The sequence below is a fragment of the Pteronotus mesoamericanus genome, unplaced genomic scaffold, assembly GCF_021234165.1.
Source record: "Pteronotus mesoamericanus isolate MK-2021 breed Mesoamerican mustached bat unplaced genomic scaffold, CSHL_Meso_final scaffold_36, whole genome shotgun sequence".
Taxonomy (NCBI): domain Eukaryota; kingdom Metazoa; phylum Chordata; class Mammalia; order Chiroptera; family Mormoopidae; genus Pteronotus; species Pteronotus mesoamericanus.
Window position 1 is genome coordinate 15,163,024 of NW_026555313.1, and position 20,903 is coordinate 15,183,926.

The window sequence follows — 20,903 nt, forward strand, 5'->3', positions numbered from 1 at the left end:
AAATTAAAAGTCATTTGCTTTAAAGTCTAATAGTCATTCAATCTAATAGTCAGTTGATTGGTCTGAGCAGCAATGTTCTCAGAGATCAAAGACAAGGGATTTGATAGTTTTCAACTCCCATTAATGACCTCTGGTCAGGATGACCAATTTATGGGCTCTGCCATTTGTGATAAGCTACAAAATGCCCCAAATCTAAGTTTCTCTGTTGATAAAAAGGGATATAAATACCACTTGCCTCATACAGTTTTTGTGAGGATTAAATGATATTAAAACGTGAAAACTGCATTGAAGTCTCTAAAACATGATTTGAATGTTCATTTTTGTCCAAAAGAAAAATAAAACATACATATTTTCCTCCTCAGTGTGTTCCCTGGAGTCTTTTTCTGTGGTAGGGAAGGTGGGGTGGTGTGATAGAGGGTGGTGGGTGGGAAGGGGATGCTGAGTCCTGTTTGCACGGCCTTAGAAGACGTGACACCAAGCCTGTGTGTTGAGAATCGGGCCTGCATATGGTCTTGCCACAGCATTCACTTCAGCAGACATTGGGAGCAAAATATACCATGTGTTTCCATTTTTATTTTTCTCCCCCAGTTCCTGGGGATATAGCTGCCCAAGTGAAAATGAATTTCCCTAAGAACTTGACCTCCTGGGTGATTCACTCCATAGTTGGAAGAAGCCCCTATGTCTCAGAGTGCAGACATAATCACCCCAATAGGGATATGCAATGGGATGTGTGGATAACGGGTTTCGTGACTGTCAGGTTCCAGTTTACCATCAGCTTAAAACGAATTTGTAATAGTGGCAATAATGTTAAGGATGGATGTGTTTTTGTCAATTTCACTTGTGATTCTTTGAAGACTTTTATATACTAAATTGTCTTGCTACTTTGTTAGCAGTATAAGGATACACAAGCAAGATGACTAATCTCTGCTTTGAACAGTTTACCATGTATTCCTGTGTGTTGAGGAGGACTGGACTGGGTTCTTGGTGATTTCATCCACTAGCTCACTTTACAAAGGACACAGTGGGGTTTTTATCCAAGCTCAGGCAGCTCTTTTGTGACTGAGCTGGGACTAAAATTCAAGTTCTCTGATTCTCAGAGCAGTGCCTTGGTCACAACATACATACAAAGAGTCACAATTTTATTTTTATTTTTTGAGGTTTTGCACTTGTTCCCTTATTTTTCTCATGTCACATGCTACTCTTCAGTTCAGCACTAACTTTGATGGAAAAGTATATAAATCTCTCTCTTATAAGTCAGTCTATTACCCTTGACCAAAAGCATTGCAAACATAGAAGATTGCTTGCAAAACTATCCAGGAGTCTTTTATAGCTGCTGAAGTGCTGGTGAACTTGGAGTGTAAATGGAAAATATTCCAAATCTATCCCTAGAAGTCTTTCTCACCTGAAAGAGGTCATGGCATTTTAAAGAATGCCTTCATATCTCTTATAAGCTTGAGTTAATAAAGTTTTTCAAATTATTTGCTATGTAGCATCTTTTCTCCCTCATAAAGTAAGAGGCTAGTATATTATTTTATTTTTTAAAATTGTGGTAAAATTTACATAATATAAAATTTACCATCTTAACCACTTTTAGGTAAACAGATCACTTGGGGTAAGTATGTTCACATTGCTGTGTGGCCAGTCTCCAGAACTTTTTTCATTTTGTGACACTGACACTCTATACACATTAAACAGCTCCCTATTTCCCCTCTCCCAGCTCCTGGGAAACACCATTCTCCCTTCCAACTCCATGAATTTGACTACTCTAGGTACCTCATATAAGTGGAATCATACGGTACATTTTTGTGAGTACCTTATTTCACTTAGTATAATGTTCTCAAGTACTACAGTCTTCGAAGAATCACAGGTGAAATCTGATAAAAACCGACCTACCCTTGAATGATATTGTTGCTATTACAAATTCATTTTCAGCTGTTTGATGGTAAATTAGAAACTGGGAGGGGGGTCACACAACCCAATTATTTACATACTCCATTCATCCATGTTATACCATGTGTCAGAATTTTCCTCCTTTTTAAGGTTGAATAGTATTACATTGTATGTATATACCACATTTTGTTTATTCATTTGTCAGTGGACACTTGGGATGTTTAAACCTCTTGGTTATTATGAATAATGCTGCTATGAACATGTGTGTACATATATTTTTTTAAGACCTTGTTTTCAACTTTTTTGAGTATGTGCCCTGAAGTAGAATTGCTGGATTATAAAGTAATTCTATTTTTAATTTTTTGAGGACTCTCTATACTGTGTCCATTGTAGCTCCACAATTTTGCATTCCTACCAACAGTGAACAAGAGTTCTAATTTCTCTATCTTCTCACCAACACTAATTTTTTTGTAAAGTAATCATCTTAATGAGTATGAGATGGTTATCTCATTGTTGTATTGATTGTATTTCCATAATTATTAGCAATATTTAGCATTTTTTCATATGCTTTTTGGTCATTTGTATATCATATTTGGAGAAACATCTACTCAAGCCCTCTGCCCAATTTTTAGTCTGTTTATCTTTTTATCTTGAGTTATAGGAGTTTTTTTGTATTCTGGATATTAATACAAAACACCTAATCAGATATATAATTTGCAAATATTTTATTTCATTCTGAGGATGCCTTTTTACTCTTTTAATTATGTGCTTTGATGTGCAGAAATTTTTAATTTTGGTGTAGTCCAGTTTATTTATTTCTTTTGTCAACTGTGTTTTTGATGTCATATTCAAGAAATCATTGCCAAATCTAATGCCATGAAGATGCCTCTGTTTTCTAGCAGTTTTATAGTTTTACCTCTTAGGTTTAGGTCTTTGATCAGCTTTTCATTCATTTTTGTATATGGTGTAAAGGTCTAATTTCATTTTTTTTTTTTTGCATGGATATCTAGTTTTCCCAAAACCATTAATTGAAAAGGCCGATCATTTCCCATTGAATGGTATTGCTATCCTTGTAGAAAATCATTTGGCCATATAAGCGAGGGTTTATTTCTGGCTTTCTATTTTATTTCATTGGTTTATAGGTCTGTCTTATGCTAGCTTTGAAATCAGTAAATGTGAGAACTTTGACTTTGGTTTTTCTTTCAAGCTTGTTTTGGTTATTCAGAGTTCCTCGAGATTTAGCATGAATTTTAGGGTGGATTATTCTATTTCTGTAAACAAAATAATGCTCTTTGGAGTTTCATAGAGATTGAATTAAACCCATAGACTACTTTGGGTAGTCTTGACATCTTAATAATATTAGGTCTTCCAACCCATGAACACAGGTTATCTTTCCATTTATTTGTGTCTTCTTTAATTTCTTTCAGCATTGTTTTGTGATTTTCAGAGTACAAGTCTTTTGCCTGCTTGATTAAATTTATTACTAGGTATTTTATTCTTTTTGGTGCTCTTGTAAATGGAATTGTTTCCTTTTTGCATTGTTCATTGTTAGTGTATAGAAATACAGCTGATTTTTGTATGTCAATTTTATATACTGTATTTTTGCTGAATTTGTTTAATGGTTGTAACAGTTGTTATTTTTGTGAAATCTTTTGGGTTTTCTGCATATAAGATCTTGTTGTTTGCAAACAGAGATTATTTTTCTTCTTCCTTTTCAATTTGGATGGTGTATTTATTTATTTATTTATTTTTGCTCTGGTTAGAATTTTCCATTATAGTGTTGAATAGAAGTTGTGAAAGTGGGCATCTTTGTTACTGATAAAAAATTATTTTGTGTGCAGCCAGTGTGGCTCAGTTGGTTGGAGTATCATTCCATAAACTGAAAAATCATGGGTTTGACTCCCTGTCAGGACACATGCCTAGGCTGCAAGTTTGGTTCCCTGTTGAGGTGTGTACAAGAAGCAATCAATTGATGTTTCTCGTCCTCTCTCCCTCCCATCCCCTCTCTCTGGAATCAATAATCATGTCCTTGGGTGAGGACAAAAAAAATTATCTTGTGTCAAAAAAAACAGGAATGTATAACAAGCTGATTTCAAAGGAAAACTTGGAAAGTGGTAAAAAGCAGAATTTTTGTAGGGATATTCTTAGGGTCTTGGGTTACTTTTCACTCTCAGTGTCCTCCAACCACACATCACATTCTAGGCTACAATCATAGGTGATCTAGGTTGCTATCACATTCAACACATATTCATGGAGGGACAGATAATGATATAGGCACTGAAGATTTAATGAACAAGATGCAGTGTCCTTGCTTTCATGGAGCCTACAGTCTAGGATGTATGTGTGTTTCTGTGGGGAAGGTATACATAACAATATAATTAAATAAACAATGAGGAAAAATTTGAAAATGTTAAGTTCTATAGAGAACATACAACATGATTGTTGGATAGACAGTGACTAGGGATGGTTAGAGAGATCTTATCTAAAGAAGTGACACTTAAGCCATGATGCAAAAGAGGGGATCCAGTCATGTGCAGATCTGGGAGCAGCGTTCTAGACAGACAAACCATTAATGCTTGAGTACATGGCAGAAACAAATTTGCCTTGCTCACTATTTTTTCTTCACTATTTGTATCTCCAGCATTTTACTCAGTGTCTTACTCTTATAGTCACTCAAGAAATGTTTATTGAATAAGTGGGGATGGGTATATGGTAAAGATCCTGAGAAGAAATGAAATATGCATTCTTTGTTATTTCATAGATTCTTAGAAAACCTGAGGTAACAGGTAAACTTCCTTAATTCTCCTTCATTTTATTTCTCTGCACCCAAACAATGATGCTGCGCTGGGAATTGGGAATGAGGTGTGTGTTGGGGCTATGGCACTAAATTAATATTTTTCTTAATTTATCTCAGTTCAGCTTTTATTTAATGAATTAAACAAATATAATTTACCACCTGCTGTCAAGCATTCTGAGATACAATCCCTTTCTTTTTAGAATGCGAAGATTATTTGGGGATAGAGATATTATACAAATTATTATACTATTTATTTTAAATTATAATCATATAAAGTATTATTAAGTAAAAGAACAGTGTATCATGGAGCATATAACAAGAAACTTAATGTTGTCTAGAAATCTAAAAAAAGTTTATTTGAAGAAGTGGCATTTAAATAAAGATGTGTAAAATATAATGATTGAATTACATGTTTTGCAACTTCCTTTTTGGCTTTGAAATCCTGTGACCACATTCCCACTTTAAACACTTTAAATTCTCATGGTGATATTGGGGCACAGAGATGGGTTGTAGTTTTATTGTATGAAAACAACTTCTTCTATCACAGATGACTCTATTGCAAGAGGTACACAAGGTCCCAGCTCAGATCACCCAGTAGTGTTTCCTACAAGAGTGTGGATGAGGTTGTGATGTCTCTATACTTGTTCCACCGCTTTTTCTAACTTCCTGTGTACTCAATCCTGTTGGCCTGCTTTTCTTCCTTGGTGAATTCGCTAACACAACATCTTTAGTCTGAATACTGAAGGGATGTGACTGAGGACAAGTGCTTAGTATTGGTAATGGAGACAAAACTGATTTTGAATGTAAAAGAATAAATTAAAAGAATTCTAATATGTGAGCTCTCTCTAAGTATTAGTAAAGATTCAAACAGCTGTAGAATGTCATTTTTCTGGGTTCTCTTTTTTCTTTGTGGCCCAGTCACACTTAAACTTCTTACCTTTACACTAAATGGAGAACATTAAATTTTTTATCCACAGAGATTGCTCTTCAAGTTCTTTTCTCCTCTAAAGCCCAGACAATGCAGTTTTGAGGGCCTGCCCAAAAATTGTAGTGGAGTATATATTCCTTGTAATTTTATTATAAAATCTTGGAAGAACAAGGCATCTAAATACAACTATTCACTAACTTTTCAAACTTTCTCTCAATTTGCTGACTAACCAGTGATTGAAAAAGCCCATACAGAGACCTCATTGCCTCCTTAAGGCAGGTGATTCATTCCATTCTTTGAATGTCTCTATTCATATAGATGACCAATGTCTGTCTCCCTATAATGACTTAATTGATCTTATTTATTTTCTGTACTCAGCTCTAACAGGTATAGAGCTAGAATTTCAGCCCATTTCACATAAGGCATTTAAACACTGAAAGCTTCCCTTCCTTGACATAGTGATACATAAAACAAACAGCCCATCCACACAAACTGTGCAAATAGCAACTTTCTGGTAAGTTAGAAAAATGCAATGAGAAGAAACAAAACACAAACATAAAAAACAAAAATACTACAAAACCAAATACTGAGATAGGGTATATAGCAGAACAGCTGCAGTTGATAAAAGCTACAGAAGCTGTCGAGAAGAAGGAAGACCACCCCACACCAGATTTATGACTAAAACTTGCAGAGATGAACTGATCTAACATGGTGCTGAAGTTCACCTAACAGTAACCCCTAGTTGCAATATACACTCATTGTATACATTAGTATGCTAAACCACACATCCCTTGCCACCAGGATCAGAAATGAAAAGCCCATATAAGGGCATGATGTGGCCCCTGGAACTCCTCTGAGAGATCGCCACCCTTTTTCCAGGCAAAATACTGAATAGTCCTCCTCTTAATGAAAACCTTATCCCCTGATTAAGGGAACCTCAATAAAGAAGCAAATTCCCCCAAAGAGGGAATGCTCTGTCTGTGGAGTAGCCCATTCTCTGTCTCACCAGGTCACTAATAAACTCCCTTCCGCTTTAAAGCTGGCTTTTGCTTGTATTCTTTCCTGTGTGAAGCTAAGAACCCACAGGACCCCCAGAAGGCCTGTGTCAATAACACCTCGAAATCACCACAAAAATATGCCTCTTTCACTACAAATATTTCAGCAGGGCCTATTTCCTACCCAAGGAAAATGTTGGGGAACCTTGTATTTCATCTTCAGAGCAGACCAAGACCATGCATGGTGAGTGCCATGTACAGTGATTAATGAAGAGAAAGAAAAGTCCTATGTGGGTAGTAATTATGCTGAATTAGCTGCTCTTCTTGGACCAATGGTACAAGAAGAAAGTGAGATACACTTCATAGGAGAGACGGCTAGGGCAAGTGTCTTTTTGAAAGCAGATTCTCTTTCACATCTGTAGGAGTAAAAGCATATGCTTGGAGAGAAATAATAAGCTATGCTAAATATAGAACATCATATGCAAATTCTTGTACTTAATACTGGCTGTTTAACTACTGAATGTACATGAATTTTACCCATTAAAACAAGAAAATATAGAAATATAGACAATGGATGACTTTATAGTAAATGTATTTCAAAAAGGTTATTTTTTTCCTTTCATTTTCTTTGAGCAATGTAGCTCCTTAGAACTAGAGAGGAAACATATGCACTATGTCACCAGTTCTTAAAAGTAAACTTTAATCCATATAATTGGTCTCAGGATCATATAATAACTAGTTTTTATTAAAGCAACTATAAGCTAATATCTTTATCATTCCATTTAACCCTCATCTCCATGTGGTAATAGAATACTTGCCTCATTTTATAGATGTGGAAATTGAAGCTTCATGAGGTTAAACAAATTGCTCAAGTTTACAGTCAGCATGTGGCAGAACCAGACTTTGAACTAGGTTAAGTAACTCATAATTCAGGCCTGGGATGTTGCTCCCCACATCCAGTTGTTGGATGAATCAGAGGGATCAACAGGGAGGAAAGCAAGATGGAGTGATAGTCACTGTTATCTCTCCTCATAGTGAACTTAGATCTGAATAAGTTGGCATTTAAGATGAGGCTTGAAGGACAGATAGAAGATTTAAAAACCAGTTGGTGGCAGAGCAGAGCACCTGTGCACAGGTGCTGCTAGGTGCTCTGTCCTCCTGTTCCGCCACTGCTGCTATTATGTGTTCTGCTCTGTGGAGGTGGTTGGCCTGCACTCTCTCCTCCTTTCTCCCTGTCTCCTGCTGCCAGTAGGAACCATCTGCCATTGCCTTTGGGACCCTGTGTCATTGCCCCCCTAAGAATGATGCCCCCCAAAATAGGAGGTGATGAAATTAAACCACCCCCAATCATTAGAAGATTTGGAACTTCCTTATATTGTTGGATTGCCAAATATTGGGAAATCTACCTTCTTCAATGTGTTAACCAATAGTCAGCCTTCAGCAGGAATCTTCCCATTCTGCACTATTGATCCCAATGAGAACAGAGTACCTGTGCCCAATGAACAGTTTGATTTTCTTTGCCAGTACCACAAACCAGCAGGCAAAATATCTGCCTTTCTAAATGCAGTGGATATTGTTGGTCTTGTAAGAGGGGCTCACAATGGCCAAGGCCTGGGAAATGCCTTTTTATGTCACATTAGTGCCTGTGATGGAATCTTTCATCTAACAGGTGCTTTTGAAGATGATCCCATGCATGATGAAGGAAGTGTAGTTCCTATTTGAGACATAGAAATAATACATGAAAAACTTCAGATTAATGATGAGGAAATGACTTGCCCATTATAGATAACCTAGAAAAAGTGGCTATGAGAGGAGGAGATAAAAAAACCTAACACCTGAATTTGATATAATGTGCAAAGTCAAATCCTGGGTTATAGATTAAAAAAACCTGTTTTGATCTATACATTCTTCTACATGATTGGAATGACAAAGAGATTGAAGGGCTGAATGAACACTTATTTATAACTTCAAAACCAATGTTCTACTTGGTTACTGCTTCTGAAAGACTACCTTAGAAGGAAAAACAAATATTTGATAAAAATGAATGAGTGAGTGGACGGGTAGGCCCCAGGTGCCCAGGTCATTATTCCTTTCAGTGGGGCATTGGAACTCCAGTTGCAAGAACTGAGTGCTGAGGAGAGACAGAAGTATCTGGAAGAGAACATGACACAAAGTGCTTTGCCAAATGTCATTAAGGCTGCGTTTGCAGCACTCCAACCTGAACACTTTTTCTCTGCAGGCTCAGATGAAGTGTGTCCTGTACTGAGGAAAGGGATGGAGGCGCCTCTGGCTGCAGAAAAGATTCATACAGATTTTGTAAAAAGATTCATTGTGGTTGAAGTAATGAAACATCAAGATTTTCAAGAAGAAGTTTCTGAAAATGTGGTCAAGGATGCTGGAAAGTACAGACAATGCAAAATTACATTGTTGAAAATGGAGATATTGTCTTCTTCACATTTAATACATACCAGCAACAAAAGAAGAAATAAGTTTTAGTTATTACTCAGGTAAATGTACAATTTCCAAAAGGTGTATGATTTTTAAAATTAAAATTTCTAAACACTGAAGGTACAAAGTTGGGGGGATAGGAATCTTCTACAAACAGAATTATTTTTATTTGTTTTAAAATTAAAATACTGTGTACCTTCAAGGAAATGCAAGATCTCTAATGTGAACAGCTTTGTTTTTGGCATGATTAAGACTCTCCTCCAAATTGTAGAAGCTTTCAGAAACCATATTACTCATGATACCTCAGTAACCTCTCTCACATTTGACAGTGAGCATGATGTGGCTTGCTCCTTTTTGAATCTACAGATAAAGCATGTTTTACAGTACTCCAGATGTCTGTACTCAATAAAACATTTGAAAATCAATCAATCAATCAGATGGTGGTTGGGTTTAGCCAGCAGGAAAAGACAGGCTAGTAAGAGGGAATGGCATGTGCAAAAGCATGGAGGGAGGGAGTGTGTGAGGCACTGTGATACATCGTATAGCTGGAGCGCTGTGAGGATGGGGGTAGAGAGGGAGTGAGGTGACAAACTGTATTTTCCAAAGACAACTGCAACAATAGCTCTTGTCCTAAATGATCTTCTATAGCCTGGCCACCATCCCCTATCACCAGATAGAGTCAAATACTCTTGTCTTTGAATATGGGTGGGCTTGTGACTTGCTAGTCACAAATACAAAGTAATGGAAGTGACACTGAGTACTTTCTGTGGCCAGGTCATAAAAGATGACATAGCTTCTGCATTGTTAGCTGGGACACCCACCTTTGGAGCCCCGAGCTTCCATTTGAGAAGTCTAAGGACCCTGAGGTTGCCATGCCATGGGGAGGTCTAGCCCTGTGGAGAAGCCGTTGTAGGAATTCTGGCTGACAATTCTAATGAGGTCCCAGCCAACATGAACGTAACATGATCAGACATCAATCATTAGACATGTGAATGGAGATATTTCCAGATAATTCGTGTTTGTTTTTGTTAAATCACTCCAGCCTTTAAGTCCTCTCAGCTGAGGCTCCAGACATCATACAGCAGAAACAACTGTCTTTGTTGTGTACTGGGTTTCTGACCCAACCAGTGGTTGTTTTATGGCACTGATGTGTGAGATGACTTGCTATGCAGTTGTATTAACTGGAATGGATGGTTGCATTGTGCAAGCAGTTGACTAAATATGTCTGGAGTTCAGGAGAGAGATGTAGGTTGAAAATTTAGCCCTCAGAGTAAATTTAGCTGAAGCCTTAAGAAGACGTGGGGTAATCCAGAAGGGTGTGTAGGCTTGAAAGAAGGTTAATAATGTAACCCTGGGGCATATGAACACATAAGAGGCAGAAAAAGGACAAGGAACAAGAAAGAGACCAAGAAAAAGGCATCTGAAGAAGGAGCAAACTGGGGAGGGAGGGTTATTAAGAAAGGCAAAGGGTGAGAATGTGTTTTATGAAATACAAAGAGATCAACACTCTCGGATGCTGTAGAGAGAGCACTGGAAATGTGACTGTGGGTTTAACAATAAACAGGTGCCCTAGTCCAGACCAGTTTCAGGAAGAAGTGAGGATGGAGGACAGACTGAGGTGTGGTGAAGGTGTGGGCCTTGCATAGTAGGTACTTAATAAATATTTGTTGAATAAGTGAATCTGAGGTGGTTAGAGACAAGTTGGTTATAGATGGAAAAACAGAGAACCAGCTGGCAGAAATAGCCAGGGAGTCTTGGTGAGAGTTGGGGGGAGGGGGAGAGAAGGCATTTTAGCATTGCAGGTGAAGCTGCAGCATACTTATTTTCCCACAGCTCTCCCTTGCTGCCCTTGGCCTACACAATCATCTGGCGTGGGACTTGTGCAGAGCCCACTGCACATACCCCACAGTGGCTTAGCTGCTCTGAAGTTCTAGCCTTGGGATTTTTTTCACCACATCACAGCACTGCCTGGTTGACAGTGACATGGGTGAGTTGCCAACACTTCCCAGAACATGCAAGTGTGTTGTTTAATAAGGGGGCAGGGACTGGGGGAAGGAGAGAGCCGTCAGCCAACTATAAAACATGGTCACAAACTGTGGACTAATATACAGTGCCATGGAAAAAATTAAGAACAACATCTTCTATTCTGACAGCACCTCCCTTTTTCCAAAAGCCCATAACACCCTATAATTCAAATTTGTTCCCTGAATTTACCCAATCCAGCACAAACATGCCACTTCCTTTGTGAGTATACTAGAGGATCAGGAGGAGGGGGGCAGGATAGTTTCAGACAATTTAATGTTCTGATTTTTTTACTTAAAACTAAATTTAGAACCAAACACATTGCTGGTTTTTAAAAATAATAGGTTAGCTTTCTTATTTTTATAGTTTCTGTTTTATATTATCAATTTAAGCTGGTTTTGAGGTAAATTTGCCTATAACAGAGTCCTGACAGGTGACTTAGGGACGAATTATGCCAAAAACTTGCTGTTTAGTAAGTGGGGAGAATCCCTGTCTGAATATACATTATAACGCAGGAACAATATTTTAATTGGGCTGCCATTGAGGCTCTCTGATTCTCTGTTGGACTGATGTTTGTCCTGGGCTGGAGACATTCTAAGTCAATGGAAAATTATGATTGCTTGAAGCAAGTTAGGAAAATGAGTGAATTATGGATCTTTTTCAAATCACATGCCTAAGAGGCTAACTTAGACTAACCAGGAGAGCAAAAATTCTTTTTAAGATGATCATTAAATACTCCTGCCTTACATTTTCTTGCCAAATATTGCAAAGGGATAGGCTCCTCCAAGCTTTTTATATTCTAAAGCAGCTTCATATGAGAAACAGAATGTTTATTAATATCATAGAAGCAACTTGTTTTAAAGAAAAATCAGCCGTTGAGTCTTTTCCATGCCCTGGGACCTTATTTCCAGATGAAAGCCTGAAACCGGTGTCCTCTGATTATGCCATTGAAGCTAAGTAAAGAAAATGCCAAGAGCATGCTGTTTCTCTTGCCAAATCATTGTGAGACAAAAATGTTTCCAAATTTTCTCTCCCCATCTCCCTGTATTTGTTATTAACCAAAAGAATGTAAAAATGCTTCAGAACACTTTTTCATCCTTAATGGGTATTAGTGTTCAAAAACCATATTTCTTCCCATATCAACCATGGCTTTATGCAAGAAGAATGTTAAAGTCAAGTCTAGAAGTCATCAGAATGTCCTCATCCATAGACATTTTGGATCCAAGAATGGTCTCTGTAAGATGGACTCCTAGTGAGATAGATTCCAGTCTGTGTCTGTAGCAATAAATAAGCTTTCAGGGTACCTCTGGTAAGGACCTATTCTGTCCTCATGCCGTGTGATGGTTACGTGTGTGTGTCAACTTGATTAGACTATGGGGTGCTTAGATGCTTCGTGAAACATCATTTTGGTAAGTGTCTGTAAGAGTGTTTGTGGATGAGATTAGCATTTGAATCAGTAGGCTGAGTAAAGTACATTGTCCTCCTCAGTGTGGATGGGCCTCTTCCAATTCATTGAAGGCCCAAATGGAACAAACATTTGAGCAAGGCAGGATTTACCTGATGGTTAAGCTGGAACATTGTTCTCCTTCTGCCTTTGGACTGAGACTCAGACTGGAATTGGAACCATCAGCTCTTCTGCTTCTCAGGCCTTTGGACTGCAGATCTTGGGAATTCTCCATCTCTGTAATCATGTTAGCCAATTCCTTTGAATGAATGAATGAATGAAATAAGTAAATAAACATGTATTTCCTACTGATTTTTTTTCTCTAGAGAACCCTGACTGATACAGGCCTTTTGTTATGTTTTTCCCAGACCCCGTGCTCAGGCTACAACAAAAGTAGGGATGATGGCAAAGTCAGTGTGACCCCACTTCTCACACACAGCACTGAGTGGGGGCTTCACCCTTTTCACTCAAATGGTTAAAATGGGGATGGCTATTATGTGGTAGCATGACTATTCTCACTCCCCACTCCAATCTTCCTTGGGTGTTTGATTTGAAAGCTCATTTATTGGGAGTTCTTTGTTTAGAGTAAATAAACATGTAGAGAAGATTACCAAAAAATTGTTCTTCAGAGCATCATTTAGTTGACCATCTGGGTTTGATTGTCTAGTTTGCCAATTACTTAGTCTCTTTAGTACTAATATGTCCAGCTGCTCACCTGCTTGCAGGTTACTTCAGTGCTAATTAGCAACTCAACTTGAAGAGGGTCATGGGACATGGAAAGGAATGAAAATTGAAGGAGTTGATGTGACTGTTTTCCTTCTGTCTGGTTTCATGGAATTAAGCCTGAGGTTTAGAAATTATGCTTGGGTTCTTCAGTGACTTTTACTGTGGGGAAAAAGAATGAAACATACTACACCTCAAAAGATCAGTTCCAATTTCTATACTCTCACAACTTAGGAGGTGTGCATGTCAGTGAATTTGTTAAATTGGCAACTGGTAATTTTGCATATCCAAGAAAAGCTTGGGAAGGATACATTTTAAACACAGGACTCAAGCATTTAAATGCTTGCTTAAAATTTATTTGGAACATATGAAATATTTCCACAAGAAAAATTTAAATGAACTTAATAGTGATTAGACTGACACAGAATGATACAGTAGAAGAAGACAAAGATACACATTTACTGTGTGATCTTGGACACATCACTTCATCGCTCTGGGCTGCAACTGCCCTGATTTCACATGAATAAAATGAGGAAATGCCTGTTTTTCAAATTATGCTATGGTGCCCTGCTCTCCGCAGAGATGAGGATAATCTGAGTAGGCGGAGCTCCTAGTTCCTGCTTCAACTAGAGAAGCTCTATTTTGATCTACCCATATACACATGGGGCTTTCATGCAATATTTCATTTGAAGAGACATTTTCAGATAGATTGAAAATGGTGGCAGAGTAAGTGGGAGCTACATTCACCTTCTCCTAGGACCAAACTGGAATTACAGCTAAAATATAGAAAAATAAACCTGAATGACCAATAGAAGACTACCTGAAGAGAAGTTTTATAACCAAGGATTTACAAAAAGAAACCACATTGAGGCTGCTAAGAAAGGTGGAGAAATGAAAAGGGCTGGCCCCACACCCATGGGAGGTGGTTGAGATCCCAGAGGGATATCTCAACTGTACAGGTCCCCCGTGAGGAGCACGGAGTCTCAATCTTATGCCAGTCTCCCCAGCCGACAGCAGCAGAGCTGGGAAGAGGAGCCCACATAACATCTGGCTGTGAAGATCAGCAGGGATTCTGTCTGCCAGGGAGAAACAAGAGTCTACTAGAAACCCAAATGCCCTCTTAAAGAGCCAGTAAACAAAATCTTGTTCACAGTCACTAACTCTGTGCTTAGAGCAGACTAGAGTCATGTGAAGAGAGACTGGGTGTGTGACTCCTGGGAGAGAGCTGAAGGGACAGCTGCCAAGGTCCTTGTGCTGATACCCTCTCCCACACTACCCTCAGATGCCATCTTTCCTGAGTTGAGCACTCCCCTCCATACACCATCAGCCTGGGGGAATGCAATATCCCAACTTGCCAACTTCCTGTCATCAGCCCTCCCAACTCATGCCCTGCAGATGAGTCAACTCCCCAGGCTTGCAGTGTAGACGTCCGGACAGACTCAGGGAGTGTCAGAGACTGAGTTGTGTCACTCTGGATAGGGGCCATTCCCTCTTCTTCCCTCCAGCCTGCCTAGCTCCACCACCACACAAGATTTACTAGCCCCACCCTCCCAACTCCCAGTGGCCCACCTTTTGGAGCCCAGGCTCTTAAGGAGTTCCAGGCAGAATCTGAGAGAGAACAGTCAGGTGGCTCTAGGGTGGAGACCATTTTTCCTTCACATGCACACTTGATCTCTACCACCATTCCTATGCTAGCCCTCCCTTTACATGGCCAAATCTTAGCCTGTTTGGTCCTGATGAACTCTGATGACCTCATACTGACAAAGCTTTGAGACTCCCTACCCCACCACAAAGGTCTGTGTTCAACCAGGGGGTATACCATGAACTGTTGCTGAGTGGCCTTAGACTCAGCACTGGCATCAAGTTTAAATCTGTATCAGTCTGGTGAGCATCACTTGGCCCTATCTTGTGACTCAGTGAGAATCTACCTCATGCAACTTGAGTAGAGCCAGAGGCTCTTTCAGTGACTGAAACTAATGGGTAAATCTAGGAATGCTTTGGATATTTTGCTGACCTGCCCCCAGGCTTGGTGTTGATGCACACTTGATGCACAGCTTGACCCTTCTCATGCACACCAAAGCCCAGTAGAGGCAGCCACAAACTGAGGATAACTGTAGCTCCAAATAGGTAGGCCAGAGCCAGTCACAGGCAACATCTGACATTGACCTGCACCAGAGTCTGTCCTAAGAGGCTCTAGAACCAACACACCCATTGGTGGACTTCAGACGATATCAGAGCAGGACCCAGTGAGCTCTATAAGCAGAACATCCAAAAAAAGATCTCAGTGGGCACCAGACTCTGCTGAGGAAAATTCTCCCTCATGGGATTAGCACTTGCATAGCTGCTTGTACACTTTGGCTGGGGTTGATCCTCACAGTAAGCCAGCCTGGGGGTTGACCTCACACACAGGCAGGCCAACAGTAATCAAGACTCAATTACAATAGGAGGGCTCACATAAGTTACACAAATAAGAGACAAAGAAGGATACTACCTAATGATAAAGGGATTAGTCTGACAAGAGGATATAACTGTTAAATATTTATACACACAATATAAGAGCACCTAAATGCAAATGCAATTTTGATGGATTTTAATACTCTGTTGGCATCAGTGGATATATCTCCCAGAATTACAACAAGGAAACAGTGGCTATAAATGACACACTAGAACAAATGAATTTAATTGACATTTTCAGAGCATTCATCCCACCAAGGCAGCAGAATATACATTCCTTTCAAGTGCACATGGAATATTTTCTAGTGTAGACTACATGATAGGACACAAAACAAGTCTCGATAAATTTAAGAAGCTTGAAATCATATCAAGCATCTTCTCTGACCATAATGGTAGAAGACTAGAAGTCAACCACAAGAAATAACTCAAAATCACACAAACACATGTGGGCTAATTAACGTGTTACTAAACAATGAACAGGTTAACAATGAGATCAAGGATGAAAACAAAAGATACCTTGAAACAACTGAAAATGAGAACACACCAACTGCAAATCTATAGAACACTGCAAAAGCAGTTTTAAGAGGGAATTCATAGCATTATGGGCCTACCTCAAGAAATAAGAAAAATCTGAAATAAACAATTTAACATTACATTTTAAAGAACTAGAAAAAATAAACAAAAAATAAAGCCAAAAGTGAGTAGAAGAAAGGAAATAATAAAGATCAGAGCAGAAATAAATGAAATAGAGTAATAAAAAAAATACAAAAGATTAGTGAAACAAATTGCTGGTTCTTTGAAAAGATAAACAAAATTGATAACCTTTAATCAGACTCATCAAGAAAAAAGAGAAGAAAATAAATAAAATCAGAAATGAAAGAAGAGAAGTAACAACTGACAGCACAGAAATACAAAGGACAATAAGAAAATATTATGAACAACAAATTGGGCAACCTCAAAGAAATAGATAAATCCCTAGAAACACACAATCTGTCAATACTGAATCAAGAAGAAACAGAAAATCTGAACAAACTAATTACAACTAATGAAATTGAAAGATTAATAAAAAAATTTCCAACAAACAAAAGTTGTATACTGGATAGTTTTACAGGTGAATTTTGCTGAACATTTAAGGAAGAACGCCGAACCTTCTGAAACTATTTTTAAAAATTTAAGAGGGAAGATGCCTAAGCTCATTTTACAAGGCCAGCATTATCCTAATTCCAAAACCAGATAAAGACCCTACAGAGAAATAAAATTATAGGCCAATGTTCTTGATGAACATAATGCAAAAATCCTTAGCAAAATACTAGCCAACTGAATCCAGCAATACATTAAATAAACCATACACCATGATCAAGTGGGATTCATTCCTGGGATACAGGATGGGTACCATATCCACAAATCAGTAAATGTGATACATTACATAAACAAAATGAAGGGTAAAAATCACATGATCATATTAATAAATGAAGAAAAAGCAACTGACAAAATCTAGCACCCACTATGATAAAAAATTTTAGCAAAGTGAGAATATAGGGAACATACTTTTCAACATAGTAAAGGCTATATATGATAAACTCACAGCTAACTTTCACTCAGTGGGGAACATCTGAAAGCATTTCTCTTAAGATCAGGAACAAACGGGGATGTCCACTTTTACCACTCTTATTCAACATAATACTAGAAGTCTTAGTCACAGCAATCAGAATTGAAGAAGAAATTAAAAAATCCAAACTTGAAAGAAAGAAGTAAAACTGTCATTATTTGCAGATGACATGATGCTGTATATAGAGAACCCTAAAGATTCCACCAAAAAAACTATTAAAACTGACAAATAAACTCAGTATAGTAGTGAGATACAAAATAAATATCCAGAAATTGTTTGCATTTCCATTCACCAATAAATAACTATTAGAAAGGGAAACCAAGAAAACAATCCCATTTACAATTGCATCAGAAAAAAAAAATCTAGGAATAAATTTCAACAAGGATGTAAAAAGACCTGTACTTGAAAAATTATGACACTAAAATAGAAATTGAAGAAGACACAAATAAATAGAAACACATACCATGCCATACATTGTTAAAATATTCATACTACCCAAAGAAATCTATACATTTACCAAAATTCTTACCAAAATACCGATGGCATATTTCACAGAACTAGAACAAATAATTAAAAAATTTATATGGAACCATGAAAGACCCTGAATAGATACTGGCATAAAAACAGATGTATATATATATCAAGGTAGCTTCTTGCCAAGATGGAGGCGTAGATAGACACACTTAACTGTCTTCCACAACCAAAAGAAGGATAACAACAAATTTAAAAACAAAAAACAACCAAAACTGCCAGAAAATAGAACTTTATGGAAGTCCAACAACCAAGGAGTTAAAGAAACATTCATCCAGACTAGCAGGAGGGGCGGAGACAGAAGACAGGGCAGAGAGGACTTGTGGCAAGGACGCAGCCAGCAGACCAGGAGGTCCCACATTCACATGTGAATAAACCAGGAGGAACAACAGGGAGTGTGGGAGGGTAAGACAGACCTCACAACCCAGGGTTCCAGCACCATGAAAATAAAGCATCAAAACCTGAGTGTAAAAACTTGTGGCAGTTGTGGTGGCAGAAGAAACAGCCAGTCTCACAGAAGAGTCTGTTGAAGTGGCCCCTGGGGTCCTAGAAAATACACAAGCCCGCCCACCCGGGAATCAGCTACAGGAAAACACCTGGAAAGGCACAATTCGCTTTTGGGAAGCAGGGGAAGTGACTAAAAGTGGGCCAAGATTTGAGCAAGAGGCATTGTTCCTTCTTTGACTCTTCCCCCACATACAACACCATAGCACAGCAAAGTGGGTTGTCCTGCCCTGGTGCATAACTAAGTCTACACCCCTTACAATGTAACAGGTGCACTGAGACAAAGAAATACAACCCAAATGAAAGAACAGATCAAAACTCCAGAAAAAGAACTAAGTGATGAGGAGATAAGCAACCTATGAGGTACAGAGTTCAGAACACTGGTAATCAGTATGCTCAGAAAAATCACTGAGTATGGCTGCAAAATAAAGGAAGAAGTGAAGGCTGTACAAAATGATATAAAGAAAAATATACAGGAAACCAACAGTGCAGGAAAGGAAACCAGGACTCAAATCAACGATTTGGAGCAGAAGGAAGAATAAACATTTAACCAAAACAGAATGAAGAAAGAGAATTCAAAAAATGAGGAGAGGCTTAGGATCCTCTGGGACAACTTTAAACGTTCCAACATCTCAATCAGGGGTGCCAGAAGGAGAAGAGGAAGAGCAAGAAATTGAAAACTGATTTGAAAAAAATAATGAAGGAAAACTTCCCCAATATGGCGAAGGAAATAGACCTCCAGGAAGTCCAGGAAGCTCAGAGAGCCCCAAAGAAGTTGGACCCAAGGAGGAACACTCCAAGGTATATCATAATTACATAACCCAAGATCAAAGATAAGGAAAGATTAAGATTAAGGAATCTTAAAAGCAGCAAGAGAGGAGTTACCCACAAAGGAGTTCCCGTAAGACTATCAGCTGATTTCACAAAAAAGAAGTAAGTATTCAAAGTGATGAAAAGCAAGGACCTAAACCCAAGATTACTCTATTCGGCAAAGCTATCATTTAGAATGGAAGGGCAGATATAAGTGCTTCCCAAGATAAGGTCAAGTTAAAGGAGTTCATCATCACCAAGCCCTTATTATGAAAGGTTAAAGGGACTTATCTAAGAAAAAGAAAAACAAAACTAGGAACAGTAAAATGACAACAAAATCACAACTATCAACAAATGAACCTAAAAACAAAAACAAACTAAGCAAACAACTAGAAGAGGAACAGAATCACAGAAATGGTGATCGTATGGAGGGTTATCAGTGGGGAAGGAAAAGGGGGTGAGTGGGGGAAAAGGTCGAAGGAATAAGTGTAATTTATAGGTACCATATAGGGGGAGGCTAAGAGTAGTATACTAAATGGAGAAGCCAGAGAACTTATATGTAAGACCTATGGACATAACCTAAGGGAGGGGAATGCTGGAAGGAAGGGGGTACAGGGCAGAGGGGGATAAAGGGAAGAAAAAATGAGACAACTGTAATAGCATAATCAATAAAATATACTTAAAAAACAGCTGTGTACATCAATGGAATAGAATAGAGAGCCCAGAAATAAACCTGTAGAGGGAAGATCGTGACCCTGGCTGAGACAATAGTGGCTCTCTTCCTCTTTGCACCAAAAGCAATGCCTCACCCTTAGACTCCCTCCCTCTTGAGCCAAGCTTAAGACGACCTCAGGATCGTGATTTAGGGCCCAGACTTTGTGAGGTTACTCCACTGGGCCTGCATGCATTAATAAAGTTCTCCTTCCCTTCACTACTCCTGGTGTCGACTGAGTCATTTCCCGGTATGCCGCAACATCTGGTTCCTTGACCAGGAAACAACCCATTCATGCAGGCAAATTGCCTCCAGTGGCAGCGGAGACGGGCAGCTGCCCCAGGGAGGTCCAGCGGCGAATGGGGAGGCGCCGCCCAACACAATTACCCGGGACCTACTTCACGCTGAGGTTTCCTGGAGGGCACTCAGAACCTCAACCCTGACCCTGGACCTTGAGGAGAGCGAATAGAACATGGGAGCCACGTGGCATCAGGATCAGGTGAGGTTTCCCTGGGAAAGGGCCCTGAGTCAGGCCTTCCCCCCCAGATGAAAGAGGAGACTGATCACCTCCCAGGACCACCAGGTCCACCAGGTAGGGCCTTCCCAGGAAGGGGAGGGAGGACTGTGTAACCTCTGAGTGAGTATGTGAGTGTGGGGTCCCCACTGCTTGTGGCCCAGCATCCACTCTGTGACTCCATGGTGAATAACCATGGAGCCTGAGTGGGCCCGAACCTGCAATATCTTGGCACTGTTATATGGCACAACAGCTGATTAACCTGGACTCTCCACAGGCAGCCTTAACTAAGACCAGCCTAAGTTTCTCCCGAGAGTAAGAGGCCAGGTGGGCACCTGATTGGTCTCCAAATGGAGACACTCTAGCCCTTTGTCTATCTGCTCCGTAAGGTGGGGAACATGGGAGGCGGACAGTCTACCCCCACAATCCTAGACTGCATGGTTTGGAACTTTAACAAATTCAAGGCAGACTATGGCATTTCTCCCCCCATGGATCCAGATACCCTCACTACACTCTGAGTTA

At 39.2% G+C, this 20,903-nt stretch overlaps 1 pseudogene; it reads left to right on the forward strand.

The window, feature by feature from the left end:
- Positions 1-7,914: 7,914 nt before the first annotated feature.
- LOC129085888 (obg-like ATPase 1) lies at positions 7,915-9,099 on the forward strand (annotated as a pseudogene).
- Positions 9,100-20,903: the final 11,804 nt, after the last annotated feature.